The sequence below is a fragment of the Mesoplodon bidens genome (assembly GCF_964165515.1).
Source record: "Mesoplodon bidens genome assembly, chromosome: 6".
Lineage (NCBI taxonomy): Eukaryota > Metazoa > Chordata > Mammalia > Artiodactyla > Ziphiidae > Mesoplodon > Mesoplodon bidens.
This window is the reverse complement of record NC_138162.1, coordinates 10,708,093-10,720,333: the sequence shown is the minus strand read 5'-3', so window position 1 is coordinate 10,720,333 and position 12,241 is coordinate 10,708,093. Positions and strand designations below refer to the sequence as shown.

At 40.2% G+C, this 12,241-nt stretch overlaps 1 protein-coding gene and 1 long non-coding RNA gene across 3 annotated transcripts in view; one reads left to right on the top strand and one right to left on the bottom strand.

Moving 5' to 3' along the window:
* The window catches only part of LOC308618724, a 41,519-nt gene extending 30,947 nt beyond the window's left edge, over positions 1-10,572 (top strand). Inside the window, exons 3-5 of the long non-coding RNA XR_014016076.1 lie at positions 51-121; positions 6,331-6,446; positions 6,813-10,572. This is a non-coding gene — a long non-coding RNA (uncharacterized lncRNA). The remainder of the gene's footprint in view (positions 1-50; positions 122-6,330; positions 6,447-6,812) is intronic.
* Positions 1-12,241, bottom strand: part of NR6A1 (nuclear receptor subfamily 6 group A member 1) — a 209,601-nt gene that overhangs the window by 151,733 nt on the left and 45,627 nt on the right. The window lies entirely within an intron of this gene.

Below are 12,241 nucleotides of genomic sequence, written 5' to 3'. Positions count from 1 at the left end.
CAATTTTTTTAATCTTCTTCTATGAAACATTTCACCTACTATTATTACAGGCAAACAAGAAGAGGATGTTTACTTGTTTGACTTAGATCTCACTGAAGGTCCTGCCCCCAGATATACAACAGTAAGTTTTGTGGTGGTCAACGGAGGAGGCAGTACGATCAGTGAGTTTTTGCTATCATAAAGTCCAGTATTCAAGGTCTAGCTTGCAACCTTGGCTCCTGGCTATGTAACTTTGAGCAAATCACTTAAGGCTCAGCTTTCTCATGAGGTCAAAGTATGTTGAGAATTTAAGGAGATAAAAATATATAAATCCCAGTATACAGTAAGTCCTCAATATATGTTAATTTCTTTCTTATCCTTGCCCTTTAGTAATTAAAGTACTACTATAAAATGGGATATCTGATATTTTCAGAATTACAAAATAATACTATTCAAAGCTCTTTTCTCAGATATCCATTTGAGTCTGCTTATATATAAATAACTGCAGCCTCACAATCCTGAAGTTTGTTAGCTCTGCGCTGTACACAAAGTGATTTCTTAAACACTCGCAACTTCAAACCTGGAAAAGAATGTGAGAGGCTCCAACAGCAGTGGTCTCTCAGGCTCACTGGCTCCTGAAACATGGGTGCAGGCTGAAGAAGGGCTGCCAGGGCCAGGACCCAGTCTTCAGAGGACTCCAAGGAACATTCAACGCTGTCGGTGAGTTTGGGATTTGAAAAAACCACCGACCGTTGACTGTACCTTGGGGTCCTTATAGACAACACTATATTTCCTGAAGCAAAGGAGCATGCTGTGCCTTCACATATCACATTAGATCACCAAAACCAGTCCCGCTCCCCATCCCCCAAAGGTGGTCCAGTTAATTTTTTAAAAGCTCCCCTCTATTTCTCTTGCCCATTGTTCCTTGATTTTTGTTGTGTTTTCGACAAACAAGTGTTTCATTTCAACAAGATAAGGAAAGCTCCATGATACTACCTAATGTTTTTAAATGTCTCCTAGAAATAGGCCATTCTGGTGAGAAATTGGACGTAGCAAGAATAGATTTATTAAAAACATGTATTTCATTTTGGAGTAAAATCCAATTAAGTATTTTACTGCCACTTCTCCCATGTCCCCTCAAAACCTTTAATTAGGACAAGGGGAGGATTTAATAAGCAAAAATAGCACAGAACTGTCCAATGTCTGCACAGTTCTTAACACATTCTACCTCCAATTACGGTTAATGTGGTTAAGTTCTGACAGCCCCATTAGAATACGAGCTGTTTGAAAGCAGCAACTGCCTCACCATTTCCATCCACACATAAGCTGATTTCAATGTTCGTTAAATTCAAGTAAAAAGTCATGTCTGGAGTCAGAAGGATCTGGGATGAATCTTGGCTCAGAACTCCCTAACTAGCTGTGTGACCCTGGGCAAGTGTCCGAGTCTCAGTTTTCTCATATATAAAATGGGGGATAATAAGTATCCTTACCTCATAGAGTTTTGAGATTCAGTAAGATAATATATAAAGTGCTTTGTACCATTCCTAGCACACAAAAAATGCTCAATAAATGTAAGCTATTATTATTATTAACCCAAAGCATAATCTGTGCTAATTTACTTTGAAAGGCACTCGTAATTCTCAGTTCAAAACAGAGAGAAAGAAATAGGGTCCTCAGCTCTTGTTTATACCTACCAGTATGAAAGCACTGCCTGTGTAGTCACAGAGCTACTCGTTAGCTTTTCCAAGAGCTCCTTCCCTTCCCTGAACCACAGTTTCTCCATCTTTAAGAATCTCCCAGCTCTACTGTCAATGTTATCTATAATTATGTGGGGGCTTCCCTGGTGGCGCAGTGGTTGAGAGTCCGCCTGCCGATGCAGGGGACTCGGGTTCGTGCCCCGGTCCGGGAAGATCCCACATGCCGCGGAGCGGCTAGGCCCGTGAGCCATGGCCGCTGAGCCTGTGCGTCCGGAGCCTGTGCTCCGCAAGGGGAGAGGCCACAACAGTGAGAGGCCCACGTAACAAAAAAAAAAAAAAAAAAAAAAAAATTATGTGGATCCTCAACGGCTGGTTACTAAGAGAGATGCCAGAACCAGACCTCAAAAATCCAGCGTGGAAAAGAAGAGCCAGGAGTTGGGACAGGCCAGGGCAACTCCACCAACTTGAAACACTGATGGCTGCACTCAACATTCATTGCTGTCGGTGGGTTTGAGTCTGAGTCAACTCACTGATCAATGAATGCAAACTGCGGACCAAACAACCCAAGGGAAGCAAAATCCTGTGTAGAGAATCACCCAAGTGTATCAGCTACTGTGCTGGGTAGGAGCTGCTGTTGTCTCCAATGTACTGGCTAAAGGCTTTGGTTCTAATACAGAGTAAGCCCTCTAAATTCCTAATACTTTTCTTCGCCCCCCCCTTTATTTTTTTAAAAAAACTATGTTTTAGAATTAAGGAAATATTTTATAGAAAGACTAAACATCATACCATATTTTTAAAAACAATGTTTTCATAATTTTTAAATGTAAAAGAATCACATGCTCATTATTTAAAATTCAAATAAGAAATAAATAAAAACTGAAAATCTCTTTCCTCATCATCTGCAATCATTTCCTCAATGGAAATCACCTATAACTATAATAAATCAGTTTAATAACTTGTTTAAAATAATAAATATAATTATAACAAACTATTTATTGTATTATCTATCATTAAAAGGATAAATATCATAAGTAAACTAAATATTTATTTTATTTCCTTGAAGACCTTTATCCATGAACATATAAATAGATACATACCACAACTCTGTGGTTTTTTGGAGGGTGGCTTAAAACAAAAACTACCTCATTTTATTTTATTTTATTTTATTTTATTTTTGGCTGCACCACATGCCTTGCAGGATTCTCAGTTTCCTGACCAGGGATTGAACCCAGGCCACGGCAGTGAAAGCCCAGAATCCTAACCACTAGGCCAGCAGGGAACTCCCCAAAACGACCTCATTTTATACTTACTCCCAAACAATCTGCTTTTTCACTCAGATATACATTACAGATAGCCTTCGACAACAACCTTGTTATAGTTATATTAACTATACAGTTATATGCCTTAGTATGAACACCTTGGTTATTATTGTTCAAATATATTTAAATATTCTCTTTTGACCAAAACTATAAGGTCCATTCATTCTGACCTTTGCAACCCACATCCTTCGATTAAGAGAAAAAAAAAGTGAGATGGGAGATTCACTTCATTTCTCTTAGCAAAAATTAAAATGTAGTATCAACTCTCTGAATCCTTTAAAATAAGATAAGCCACTAAATCTTTCATGATAATGACAGGAAAACAAATGCCTTGGTCATGAATAATTTATCATACACATATGTCTGAGATAGAAACAGATTCTCATAGCAAAAGTCAAATTAAATAAGGCAGCAGCAGAAGAGGCTTGTCAACTTAGCCTTCTGAAATTTTTTATCTCAGAGGTAGGAAGGAAGGTGAAGTGCAGGTGAAGTGAGACAAGAACTAAAAAGACAAATCAAAGCCAAAAGAAAAATGCAAAAAATGATGACAATTGGGACTTCCCTGGTGGCGCAGTGGTTAAGAATCCATCTGCCAATGCAGGTGACACGGGTTCAAGCCCTGGTCCAGGAAGATCCAACATGCCACAGAGCAACTAAGCTCATGCGCCACAACTACTAAGCCCGCGTGCCAGAGCTACTGAATCCCACATGCCTAGAGCCCTTGCTCCGCAACAAGAGAAGCCACTGCAATGAGAAGCCTGCACACCACAACGAAGAGTAGCCCTCACTCTCTGCAACTAGAGAAAGCCCGTGCACAGCAACAAAGACCCAACGCAGGCATGCAGAAATTTATTTATTTATTTATTTATTTATTTTAAATGATGAGAATTCAGGAAAAATATGGGGTTCAGGCCAGTGTTTCCCAAACCTGGTTGAACATCAGAATCATCTAGAGGTGCTTTTAAAAATGCAGGTTCCTGAGTTCTACCCCAGATCACAAGTAGGGCCCTACAATCTGTATTTTATTATAATAAGTTCATCAGGTATTTAGAGCCACTGAAGGCTGGTTTGAAGCAAAGCCAAGCCCACCAACTTAACACTGGATTCTGACCACCACACTTCATGTCATCCACTTCTCAACTATTGCCCAAACTTCTGTGCCACCATCTGATACTACCACTAGTCTTCTGAGTACAGAAAAATATAGCCATACTTACATTGCTATTGAGTAACTCTCTTCAGAGTGAATAAAACTTTGCACCATGCTGTGGCAGCCAAACAAATCAAACTGTGTCTGATGTTTTATAGAAACAGATGCACTTGAGTTTATGTTCTCTCAAAAACTAAAACCTACCTAAAGAACCTAATGAATAGGACCTTCCCTGGTGGTCCAGTGGTTAAGAATCCGACTTCCAACAAAGGGGACACAGCTTTGATCGCTGGTCAGGGAACTAAGATCCCACATGCCGCAGGGCAACTAATCCCGTGCACCACAACTACTGAGCCTGCATGCCACGACTAGAGAGCCTGTATGGTGCAACTACTGAGCCTGCATGCCACAACTAGACAGCCCATGTGCCGCAACTACTGAGCCCATGCTCTGGAGCCCGTGCGCCACAACAAAAGATCCTGCATGCCGCAACGAGGATCCCACATGCTGCAACTAAGACCCGACGCAGCCAAAGTAAATAAAATAAATTAAAAAAAAAAAAGAAAGCAGCCATTAGAGTTTCTTTAAAAATAAAGAACCTAATGAATGAACAAGGTTAAATTCAGATGACTGTCCCACCCAAGAAGTCTTTATAGAAATCAAAAACTTTTCTTTCTTTCATACTGGTGGACACATAGGAGGTAATTCACATATTGCTGTTTGTCAAGATGCCATGCATCCTATAGGTATTTATTTTCAACCACCAATTATTTCCAAATTTCTGAAAACATTAGAAAAGAATGTCTGACAGGGCTTCCCTGGTGGCTCAGTGGTTAAAAATCCGCCTGTCGATGCAGGGGACATGGGTTCGAGCCCTGGTCCGGGAAGATCCCACATGCTGCGGAGCAACTAAGCCCGTGCACCACAACTACTGAGCCTGCGCTCTGGAGTCCGTGAGCCACAACTGCTGAAGCCCGTGCGCGTAGAGCCCATGCTCCGCAACAAGAGAGGACACCGCAGTGAGAAGCCCACGCACCGCAACGAGGAGTGTCCCCCACTCACCACAACTGGAGAAAGCCTGCGCGTAGCAACAGAGACCCAGCGCAGCCAAAAAAATAAATAAAAAGAACGTCTGACATGTTCTTTGAAAAATGTACAACTAAACAAGCATGCCATTTATTTACCCAGACAATCAGTAGTCTCTATATATGCCAATGAAAAAAATTACATATTTTAGCCATCAAAATCCTCTATAGTTTCTATTGGATAAAACTAAGTGCTACAGGAAGGGAGAACTTATGTGAGTCTGAGGGTGTTTCCTGCATATGGGACTTGTAAATAAATACCTGCAACAGAGAAAATATGTGGCATGTATAGTGGACAAGAGCAGAACAGTTCAGAGATTATGTTTGGGCGCACTGAAAAAGTAAAAGGACAAATTACAGACAGTCTTGTGAGCCAGGCAGAAAAGTTTAGAATTAGTGCAACAGGAAGCCACTTTAAGTGGTTAGCTCTGCAAGGAGATAACAAAAGCAAGACTTTGGGAAGATTCACCAAGCAGATGAAGTAGGAGGAAGGGAGGAGAGATCTGAGACAAAAAGAAATAGAAATCTGTTGCACAAAAGAGCTAAGCTGGGCTTCCCTGGTGGCGCAGTGGTTGAGAGTCCGCCTGCCGATGCAGGGGACGCGGGTTCGTGCCCCGGTCTGGGAAGATCCCACATGCTGCGGAGCAGCTGGGCCCGTGAGCCATGGCCGCTCAGCCTGCGCATCCGGAGCCTGTGCTCCGCAACGGGAGAGGCCACAACAGTGAGAGGCCCGCGTACCGCAAAAAAAAAAAAAAAAAAAAAAAAAAAAAAGAGCTAAGCTAAGAGGGAGGCAGCAGGAAGAGACAGGATGAAAAGGATAATCTCAAAAAGGCATTTGAGCTTCGGTTGCTTTTTGTTTTTCAAATAGATTTGGGGGGGGGGGCGGTTACTACGTAGTTACTGAAAAATTCATACAAAAGAGAAAACTAAAGTCCACCAGTTGCCCCCCCGCATCATTCTGTTCAGTGTATTATTCTTCCAGATATTTCAGAGATATTTAAAATATTAATATATGTATTTATATTTAGAGAAAATATCACAAATTACACATAATTTTCCGTCACCTTTTTTCACTTAAAACATTGTGGCCATCTTTCCAGGTCAAAGGATTAGAGCCATCGTGTAACTGACTCAAACAGAAAAGATAGTGATGAAGTTCAAACAGACTGGAAGCAAAAATGTTAACAGTTGAAATCTCCAAGTTGTAGAATTAAAGGTGATTTTTTTTTTTTTTTTTTTTTTTTTTTTTTCTTTTTGCGGTATGCGGGCCTCTCACTGTTGTGGCCTCTCCCGTTGCGGAGCACAGGCTCCGGACGCGCAGGCCCAGCGGCCATGGCCCACGGGCCCAGCCGCTCCGCGGCATATGGGATCCTCCCAGACCGGGGCACGAACCCGCATCCCCTGCATCGGCAGGCGGACTCCCAACCACTGCGCCACCAGGGAGGCCCTAAAGGTGATTTTTAAGTTTATCGTTTACAACTCATCTATGTCTTCCAAGCGTTTGGCAATAAATATGAACTATTTCAACAATTAAGAAAAATTATTTAAACGCCTTTTTTTAAAAAGCAAAGATTTCTTTTAGATGCAACATCTACCTACGTTTGGCTGAAAAGCATATGGAAGAATCCACAGAGGGAAAGGAAGAAAAGATGGACTATTTTTATTAAGAAAGGGTACCTGTAGAAAGCACAGCTGCAGGGACAGTGGAAAGTAAAGGGCTCCAGGTCCATGGTTGAAGTGGTCACTTTGGAGGGCAGACACATCGGCCTCAGAGAATGAAAATTACAAAGCAAATTCCAGCCTACTTCTGTTCTCCTCTCAGGCTGTATCTCAATAGGATCCAACTGGGTGATCCCAAATCTTGCAAGAGGCCTTCCATGGAATAGACATTCCATAAATGATTGCCAAATGAATTCCCTTATGTTTTATGACACAATTATGTTTATAACTTATGAAACTCCTTGAAGTAAGCATATCAAACCATCTGTGCCATGAAGTAGAGTTCCAATGCAGATATAATTTTATTATCTACCAGATATCAGGACAAAGCTATCTTGATTATACTTGCTATAGAACCCCTGAATTTACACTGTAGCCCAACTTCCCCTCCTACTCTTCAGACTAACTAAATCTACTGAAAAATACATGCACAATCCATCAAAATCACATGCCCCTTTCTCTTCTCTTCCCAGTACAGTGGGTCCTCCCTATCCAAGATGTGGAGGACCAAAGATACTGCACCATTTTATATAAGGGACTTGAGCATCCTCGGATTCTGGTGTCCAAGGAGGATCCTGGAATCAATTCCTGTGGATACCGAGGGACGACTGTAAATAGCTGAGGCAAAACAGTAGAGTAAAAAAGAAATAAATGGTTTGGGATAGTATGGAGTTAGAAAACCTGAATTTAATTCCAATTTCTGCCATGGTTATGTGTTCTTGGACAAGTGAGTCACCTCTTAAGCCTTAATTCTCCGTGAAAGAGAGACTAAGTATACCTGTCCTATTTTCACAGGATTGTTGTGAGGCCTCAGAGAGAGCACAGTGAAAAAATGTGCTGCAAACAGCACACAGCAGTACAGCCCAATGCATCCTGGCCTTTGACGGTACTACTCCATGGCTTATCCCCACTTTTAGTAGATAAGATTCCCTCACTCCCCAAATTCTCACCTACTTGTCAACCAGAAGCACGTATTTGCAAGATGTCTAGCTGAGGTTATTAATCTATAACCTGGGGCTGAATGCAGGCATTTTTCTGTATTATGTGTCACCAGCATAGACAGTCCATCAGAGCCACAATCTATTTATTTCGGTCTTTGTAAACTTCTCTCAGAAATATTTTAGTTTTTAGTGTACAAATCTTACACTTCTTTTGTTAAATTTATTCCTAAGTATTTTTATTCTTTTGATGCAATCGTGAATGGAATTGTTTTCTCACTTTCATTTTTGGACCGTTGCTAGCTATAAAAATACAACTGATTTTTGTATATTGATCTGGTATCCTGTGACCTTGCTAAACTGAATTAGTTCTACTTGTTTTGTGTTTTTTTGTGTGAATTATTTAGGATTATATATAGGATTATGTCGCCTATGAATAAAAACAGTTTTAAGACATCCAGTTTAGATGCCTTCCTCCCTAACCCTCACATTACTGTACTAGCTAGAACCTCCAGTGAATGTTGAAAAGAAGTAGTAAGAGCACATTCTTACCTACCTTATTCCCAATCTTAGGGGAAAGGTACTTATATTTACCCAATTAAGTATTATGTTAGCTTTAGGCTCTTCATAGATGTCCTTGGTCAAATTGCTGAAGTTGCCTTCTATTCCTAGTTTGTTGGGAGATTTTTATCATGAATGGGTATTGAATTTTGTCAAATGTTTTTCCTGTGTCTACTCAGATGATCACGTGGGGCGTTTTAACCTTTATTTTATTAGACTTATTTTATGGCCCAGAATACTCTTAGAGACTGTTCTATGTGTACTTGAAAAGAATGTATATTCTGCATGGAGTATTCAATAAACATGAGCTATGGTAAGTTGGTTGATTACTTCTCAATTTGTTATAAGCCTATGCTTGTTGTTGATGGTTTTATTCAGCTTTACAGTTGCTTTTTGGGGACAGGCTGTGTTGACCTTCTCACTCACTCGTGCCAGAAATGAATCTCCTCCTCAGGTATGTTTTTACAAATCTCATAAGTGATAAAATCCTAATCTTGGTGAAACCAAACAGCTAGTCTGAATTCCAGTCTATTTTCCTGAAATTAGACCCAAGTACCATAACAAACTGCTCAAATACAACTCAATCCCAAAATACACTTAGGAGGAAAAACTTCCTGAGGAAGGCAGAGGAATAAAGTCACTCTGGAATATTGGAATGATTTTCAAATCCCAAAGGCAACAATACAAAAACTTGAATATCAAAGACTTATCTTCAGTTTCCACTACCAAAAGCCCTAACTGTTGGAGTCACTAGTACCTTCTATGTGTGTATACAATCTGAACCAGCCCCAGAGCCAATCATGGCTAGGGTGAGAGTACCTGGACAGCCTCAGATCTTGTCACCAGGTAGGTACTCAAATAGGGGTTATGCAGTGAGGTACACTGAGGGCTACAAGTGGCCCTGGCCACTGCAATTAAGCCATCAGCACGCTTATAACTCCCAGCCAATAACTGAGTGGTTTGAAAGTATCTTTTCTACTTGCCAAACTTCAAGCATTACCTAATGCCTGGATTTTCACTGCAGTTGCCAGGTCCCCATCCTTTCCCACCCCAGGGCTAGCAAAAAATTCCTAATCAACCATGCCCCTGAATTTGCCCTACCTTTGCACTATCCCTCAAATACCGGACTTACTGGGGAGTTTCTACAATCTCCAAGCTACCTGTTTCCTGACTGAAACTATCATATCAGAAAATGTGTCTGCTCTATTAATATTCTCCTTAGAATGCACCTGCAGCTTCTACTGAATAGTCAGTGGCCATAGCCCCAGGTAAATGGATATCTGGACACCAAGCTGGGTTTATCCTCTTTCCTGAGTATTTAAGATTTGAACACAAATGCTTCAGTTAGTCTGTGCTGAGCATGGGTGCTGGAAAGACATGACAAGGCAGGGCAAATCAGGGGCAGCCATCTTCCATCATGGACACAGAAGCAAAGAGTATCAGTCTGAACGAGAAGAGAAATATGAAACAGAAGCACCAGAGAAGCAGAGATAAGCCTCCACAGGGAGATGGGAAAGAAATCCTGGTCTTGCTCCTTCATGAAATCCAACTGAATGCTCCCTCCTTGGACCCCAAGAGAAACCCTGTATTTTCCACCAATGTACCCATTTTAAACTAGCTTAAGGAGAGTGTCTTTCTTACAATTTAACTACCTGAGTCAACACCTCTGGTTTTCCTCCCTTGCTACCAGTCTATACTTCCCAGGCACCAACACTGTTCACACACTTTCGTGTGTTACTTTGCCATAATACAGCTCCCTGTGTTCAACTCATGTTTTTCTGACTATGCCAAGTTTCTTTACAAACCTCTAAGACTAGATCATATTCTCAAAGCTCTAAAGTTTGCTTTGGCTATGATGAACAGGGGAATGAAAGGCAGTGTGGTCTTAACCTTTTAGCCTTAGCTTCTCATCTGGGAACTACCACCTACTACAGAGTTGTGATGGGGATTATATAAGGTGAGAATAAAGTGCTTAGCACGGCATCTGACATATGGCAAGCCCCACTAAAGGTAGCTCTTTTCTATAATAGCTTGATTAAACTTGTACATACTAAACAATAGGTAAAAATCATATCACTAATATTTAGGATCTAAATGGCACCAAGTATATCAAGAAAACTAATCAAGAGTGATTCCTGCCGGGCAGCAATCTTTTTACATGACAGCACGACATCACTAACATGTGAGCAGCCGTATCAACTCCCAATCAACACCTATTTCTTCCAAACTTGTTTCTAGTCCCACTGTACTTCTGAAGCTTTTCAAATTACCCTGTTATCTTTCATCTGCATTTGTAGGATCATTTCCACTAATTTACCAATGTTGCTTTTGAGGTTTGTTTGCTCGGTGATATTTTTATCCAAGGTATTTCAAAAGAGAAAACAAAGATCAGAGGTTGAAACTAACTGGTCAGACTTAACTTATAAAACTTAAGAGAATATATTTTTGGTGAAAGATAATTAAGGGTCAAAATTATCATGACTATTAGGAAAGGGTGACTAAGGTATTTTAATTTTAAGTTTTTGTCTAACAAAACCTCTCACAAAGGGAAAGAGAGACAGAGAGAAACAAAGGGACAGAGACTAGATTTCACAATTAAGATTATCTTGATGAAAATGATGTTTAGGGCCTGGCTTTTATTGCATCCTAGTTATGTTGAAAAATTCCTGGACAGCTGAGATGTTAAATAATGCACACACCAAAAACAATCAACAAAAATCCCAGGACAAAATCATTACATAAAGGATTTTACTTGCTTCTTGATTACCCTTCAACATAAGGAAAAACAATTCCTAGAAGAATCATTTGGTGTTAGACTCACGTAACAAATAATTCTGTCAGTAGGACTGATCACATGAGTAGTAATTCTATCAGCAGTATTAGAGCCATTATCATAAACATCTACGCATACATAGTGAAGACACACATTCACACACAATGGTGAGATTTTGCTTTAAGTCACAGAAGACATATATTTTTTCTATTTCACACCTAGCTCCAAAGGCCCATTGCACTGAGCCTTCTTCTAGCTAGCCTGTGGCTGTTTTCTACCTTCTCCTCCTCCTTCCCAATCTTTTAGCCCCATGATTCTCAAGGTATGAATTTAAAGGATCCTCATGGTATATTAATCCAACTTTCATCCATCTTATGAGTGACTGATGTTCAGTTCATTTCTACTTATGAATAAAGGCTATAAGTAACTTGTTAATGGACTGTCAATAAAATTTGGTGTTTATAAACTAAAAGTAACAAGAGACTCTTTAGCATTCTACTAATAAGCCTGGCTGCCACAAAATGGGTGGCAATGGTGCAAAGATCCTACTGCAAACACACACATAAAATCAACTGGAAATCTTGCAGTTCTCTGAACTCCATTATCACTGTTGAGGGAATTAGTGGTAGTTTTCAATTACTGTTATTCTTGCTTTTTAATCTTCATTATGGCTCATTCAGCATCATCGTTTTCAAATTAGTTTGATACATGCTGTGTATGATAGTACACCAACAGTATCCTTATTTTAAAATCTTCTAGTACTGTAATTAGACTTTGACAAGTATATGCCATGTTTCAAATATGAACTATACCTCAATTGCTAATGCACATTTATCATCCATCCTCCAAATTTATTTGCACGTTAATAGTCCATTGTCAATGAATTTTCAACTGGAAAGCAGGAATAGGAAGGTTAAGTAGATAATGGGGTCCTGCCTAAGTCAGCTGTGTTTCTAACCTACGTAAGTCACTGAGGTCAAAAAAGTTGGCATCCATTGCCATAATCAAGCAAGCTGCAAC